This window comes from Rutidosis leptorrhynchoides, chromosome 8, assembly GCF_046630445.1.
Source record: "Rutidosis leptorrhynchoides isolate AG116_Rl617_1_P2 chromosome 8, CSIRO_AGI_Rlap_v1, whole genome shotgun sequence".
In the NCBI taxonomy this organism is placed as follows: domain Eukaryota; kingdom Viridiplantae; phylum Streptophyta; class Magnoliopsida; order Asterales; family Asteraceae; genus Rutidosis; species Rutidosis leptorrhynchoides.
In genome coordinates, this window is record NC_092340.1 from 305977766 (window position 1) to 305983765 (window position 6000).

Genomic DNA, 6000 nt, shown 5'->3' on the forward strand with positions numbered 1-6000 from the left:
CTGGTGCAGCACCAGAGGTAGCCGGTTGGTTCACTCTACCTCGAGCAGCAAGATACTCAAGCATGCCTGGTGTCAGGACATTATATGGAGCAGCAGGAGCATCTTTTGGCATTCCCCCTTGTTTTGGAGTTAAGTCAAATGATTCATCAGCAATCTGCTGGTAACCTTCACGCAGCTCATTTTCAAAAACAAGGCTCAAAAACCTTGAAAGGGGGATTAAGTGTGTTCGTTTAGGTGCAAGCACCATTTCCCTTAGCCTTAAGTAAATTTCACCGGCATAATCAATATTTCGATTGAACAGCATCCCATGACCAATCTTCAGCTCAAAATATGAGCACTGATCAAAGCTCCCGAACTTCTGACTGATGCAATGAGTCAGCAAGCCAAAGAAATAATTCCACAGAGGTGGCATCTGCTTCCTTAAGGGCGTATGAGCCACTGGTCCATCAAACCCTATAATCTCCAGTACCTCTCTTCTAAACTCATCACTGGTTGGTGAATTAACGAACGGACCAATGGGTAATTGGAGAGCACGTCGGATGGCATCAACAGTGATGGAGCAGGCTAGGGTTTCAGTCACCATGCCACGAATACATGGAACGTTCTGTTGAGTGGTGGCCGTGGTGGCAGTATACCAGAATCTGGCCAAACAAGTCGGATAAAGACGAGAAGGTACACCGGTAATAGCTCGAGCCAGTGGTGATTGTCTTATGTAATCGATAAGCGTATCATAGCCCAAGTTGGATTTGGATTTGGGAATTGAAAGGGCATGAGCAGCATTGCCTCTTGATAGGCGAATGGAAGAGTGTTCTGGTGCATTTGCAGCCCTAACAAGGCTTGGGTGCAGGTTGAATAGAGGGCCCTGCACCACTTGTTCTTCGATGACCGGTGGTGGTTGCTATTCCGGTTGTTGTGGTGCTACTGGTTGTTGTTGCTGTGGTTGTTGTTCCTCTGGCTGGTTTGAAGCAGGTGGTGATTGATGTTGTTGTTGTTCTGCCATTGATGATTTCATAGAAGATGGATGTATGAATTGATTTGAAGATTTGGGGATTTTTAGAGAGAAGAACAAGAGTGTGAATCTGAAAACTGAATAACCGAAGGTTATTATGGAAGATAAAACACTCTTTTAACCGTTGTGATTGGGTAAAAAAGGCAGGAGAGAGAAAATGACAACTGCCATTAGCAGGCGCGTGGGCAGATGTGACAGACTGGCACACTCGAGGGGACACAGACTGATGATTTGACGTATATATGGCTTGAACACTCATACCTCCCATTCAACATTAAATGCAGCGGGTTTTAATTTAAAAAAAAAATTAAAAACCACAAAATAAGTTTTGTATTAAATACAAAATACTTTGTTACATTTAATATGTCATGAATTTAATTTAAATCATTAGGAGTAAATGAGTTTCAGATTTAAGGAATCATTTAATTTTGTGAGCTAATTATTATTTAAAAAAAAAAAACATTTTGAGTAACCAAAATATAAAAGACCTTATTGTGCTGAGTGTTTTACATGTAGGCAGTAAGTTCACAAAAATGACTTACTGGTTTGGCCTACATGTTGTAGAGTCAGCACACCAACAAAAATTGTCTTTTATTTAAAGTTCAAGCATACCCAGCTCAGAGATGAGATAGTTAAAATGTTTCTCATCTAAGGGCTATGTGAATAGATCTGCTAACTGCTGGTCTGTTGAAATAAAGTGTAGCTCCACATCTCCTTTTTGAAAATGATCCCTTATGTGAAATATCCCGTTCATATTGATTATAAACGTTCCATATTAATTGATTTCGTTGCGAGGTTTTGACCTCTATATGAGACGTTTTTCAAAGACTGCATTCATTTTTAAAACAACCATAACCTTTATTTTATCAATAAAGGTTTCAAAAGCATTACGTAGATTATCAAATAATGATAATCTAAAATATATTGTTTACACACGACCATTACATAATGGTTTACAATAGAAATATATTACATCGACATATGTTTCTTGAATGCAGTTTTTACATAATATCATACAAACATGGACTCCAAATCTTGTCCTTATTTTAGTATGCAACAGCGGAAGCTCTTAATATTCACCTGAGAATAAACATGCTTTAAACGTCAACAAAAATGTTGGTGAGTTATAGGTTTAACCTATATATATCAAATCGTAACAATAGACCACAAGATTTCATATTTCAATATACATCCCATACATAGAGATAAAAATCATTCATATGGTGAACACCTGGTAATCGACATTAACAAGATGCATAAATAAGAATATCCCCATCATTCCGGGACACCCTTCGGATATGATATAAATTTCGAAGTACTAAAGCATCCGGTACTTTGGATGGGGTTTGTTAGGCCCAATAGATCTATCTCGCGTCAATTAGGATGTCTGTTCCCTAATTCTTAGATTACCAGACTTAATAAAAAGGGGCATATTCGATTTCGATAATTCAACTATAGAATGTAGTTTCACGTACTTGTGTCTATTTTGTAAATCATTTATAAAACCTGCATGTATTCTCATCCCAAAAATATTAGATTTTAAAAGTGGACTATAACTCACTTTCACAGATTTTTACTTCGTCGGGAAGTAAGACTTGGCCACTGGTCGATTCACGAACCTATAACAAATATGTACATATATATCAAAGTATATTCAAAATATATTTACAACACTTTTAATACATTTTGATGTTTTAAGTTTATTAAGTCAGCTGTCCTCGTTAGTAACCTACAACTAGTTGTCCAACGTTAGATGTATAGAAAAAAATTGATATATATTATCTTGAATCAATCCACAACCCAGTGTATACACGTCTCAGGCTAGATCACAACTCAAAGTATATATATTTTTGGAATCAACCTCAACCCTGTATAGCTAACTCCCACATTATTGCATATAGAGTGTCTATGGTTGTTCCAAATAATATATACACATGGGTCGATATGATATGTCAAAACATTTGCATACGTGTCTATGGTATCTCAAGATTATATAATATATTAGAATACATGTATAATACAATATAAGTTAGCTAGGATATGATTAATATAGATTTGTTACCAATTTTTACGTTGCTACAACAAGAAAAATTATCCAATCTTGTTTTACCCATAACTTCTTCATTTTAAATCCGTTTTGAGTGAATCAAATTGCTATGGTTTTATATTGAACTCTATTTTATGAATCTAAATAGAAAACGTATAGGTTTATAGTCTGAAATATAAGTTACAAGTTGTTTTTGTAAAGGTAGTCATTTCAGTCGAAAGAACGACGTCTTGATGACCATTTTAGAAAACATACTTCCACTTTGAGTTTAACCATGATTTTTGGATATAGTTTCATGTTCATAAGAAAAATCATTTTCCCAGAAGAACAACTTTTAAATCAAAGTTTATCATAGTTTTTAATTAACTAACCCAAAACAGCCCGCGGTGTTACTACGACGGCGTAAATCCGGTTTTACGGTGTTTTTCGTGTTTCCAGGTTTTAAATCATTAAGTTAGTATATCATATAGATATAGAAAATGTGTTTAGTTGATTTTAAAAGTCAAGGTAGAAGGATTAACTTTTGTTTGCGAACAAGTTTAGAATTAACTAAACTATGTTCTAGTGATTACAAGTTTAAACCTTCGAATAAGATAGCTTTATATGTATGAATCGAATGATGTTATGAACATCATTACTATCTAAAGTTTTCTGGATAAAGCTACTGAAAATGAGAAAAATGGATCTAGCTTCAAAGGATCCTTGGATGGCTTGAAAGTTCTTGAAGCAGAATCATGACACGAAAACAGTTCAAGTAAGATTTTCACTCGAAATAAGATTGTTATAGTTATAGAAATTGAATCAAAGTTTGAACATGAGTATTACCTTGTATTAGAAAGATATCTTACTGTAAATAAGAAGATTTCTTGAGGTTGGATGATCACTCTACAAGATTGGGAGTAAGCTAGCAAACATGGAAGTATTCTTGATTTTATGAAACTAGAACTTGTAGAATTTATGAAGAACACTTAGAACTTGAAGATAGAACTTGAGAGAGATCAATTAGATGAATAAAATTGAAGAATGAAAGTATTTGTAGGTGTTTTTGGTCGTTGGTGTATGGATTATATATAAAGGATATGTAATTTTGTTTTCATGTAAATAAGTCATGAATGATTACTCATATTTTTGTAATTTTATGAGATATTTCATGCTAGTTGCCAAATGATGGTTCCCACATGTGTTAGGTGACTCACATGGGCTGCTAAGAGCTGATCATTAGAGTGTATATACCAATAGTACATACATCTAAAAGCTGTGTATTGTACGAGTACGAATACGGGTGCATACGAGTAGAATTGTTGATGAAACTGAACGAGAATGTAATTGTAAGCATTTTTGTTAAGTAGAAGTATTTTGATAAGTGTCTTGAAGTCTTTCAAAAGTGTATGAATACATATTAAAACACTACATGTATATACATTTTAACTGAGTCGTTAAGTCATCGTTAGTCGTTACATGTAAGTGTTGTTTTGAAACCTTTAGGTTAACGATCTTGTTAAATGTTGTTAACCCAATGTTTATAATATCAAATGAGATTTTAAATTATTATATTATCATGATATTATGATGTACAAATATCTCTTAATATGATATATATACATTAAATGTCGTTACAACGATAATCGTTACATATATGTCTCGTTTCAAAATCATTAAGTTAGTAGTCATGTTTTTACATATGTAGTTCATTATTAATATACTTAATGATATGTTTTCTTATCATAATATCATGTTAACTATATATATAACCATATATATGTCATCATATAGTTTTTACAAGTTTTAACGTTCGTGAATCACCGGTCAACTTGGGTGGTCAATTGTCTATATGAAACCTATTTCAATTAATCAAGTCTTAACAAGTTTGATTGATTAATATGTTGGAAACACTTAATCATGTAAATAACAATTTCATTTAATATATATATAAACATGGAAAAGTTCGGGCCACTACAGTACCTACCAGTTAAATAAATTTCGTCCCGAAATTTTAAGCAGTTGGAGGTGTTGACGTATCTTCTGGAAATAAATGAGGGTATTTCTTCTTCATCTGATCTTCTCATTCCCAGGTGAACTCGGGTCCTTTACGAGCATTCCATCGAACCTTAACAATTGGTATCTTGTTTTGCTTAAGTCTTTTAACCTCACGATCCATTATTTCGATGGGTTCTTCGATGAATTGAAGTTTTTCGTTGATTTGGATTTCATCTAACGTAATAGTGAGATCTTCTTTAGTAAAACATTTCTTCAAATTCGAGATGTGGAAAGTGTTATGTACAGCTGCGAGTTGTTGAGGTAACTCAAGTCGGTACGCTACTGGTCCGACACGATCAATAATCTTGAATGGTCCGATATACCTTGGATTTAATTTCCCTCGTTTACCAAATCGAACAACATCTTTCCAAGGTGCAACTTTAAGCATGACCATCTCTCCAATTTCAAATTCTATATCTTTTCTTTTAATGTCAGCGTAGCTCTTTTGTCGACTTTGGGCGGTTTTCAACCGTTGTTGAATTTGGATGACCTTCTCGGTAGTTTCTTGTATTATCTCCGGATCCGTAATCTGTCTATCCCCCACTTCACTCCAACAAATCAGAGACCTGCACTTTCTACCATAAAGTGCTTCAAACGGCGCCATCTCAATGCTTGAATGGTAGCTGTTGTTGTAGGAAAATTCTACAAACGGTAGATGTCGATCCCAACTGTTTCCGAAATCAATAACACATGCTCGTAGCATGTCTTCAAGCATTTGTATCGTTCTTTCACTCTGCCCATCAGTTTGTGGATGATAGGCAGTACTCATGTCTAGACGAGTTCCTAATGCTTGCTGTAATGTCTGCCAGAATCTTGAAATAAATCTGCCATCCCTATCTGAGATAATAGAGATTGGTATTCCATGTCTGGAGACGACTTCCTTCAAATACAGTCGTGCTAACTTCTC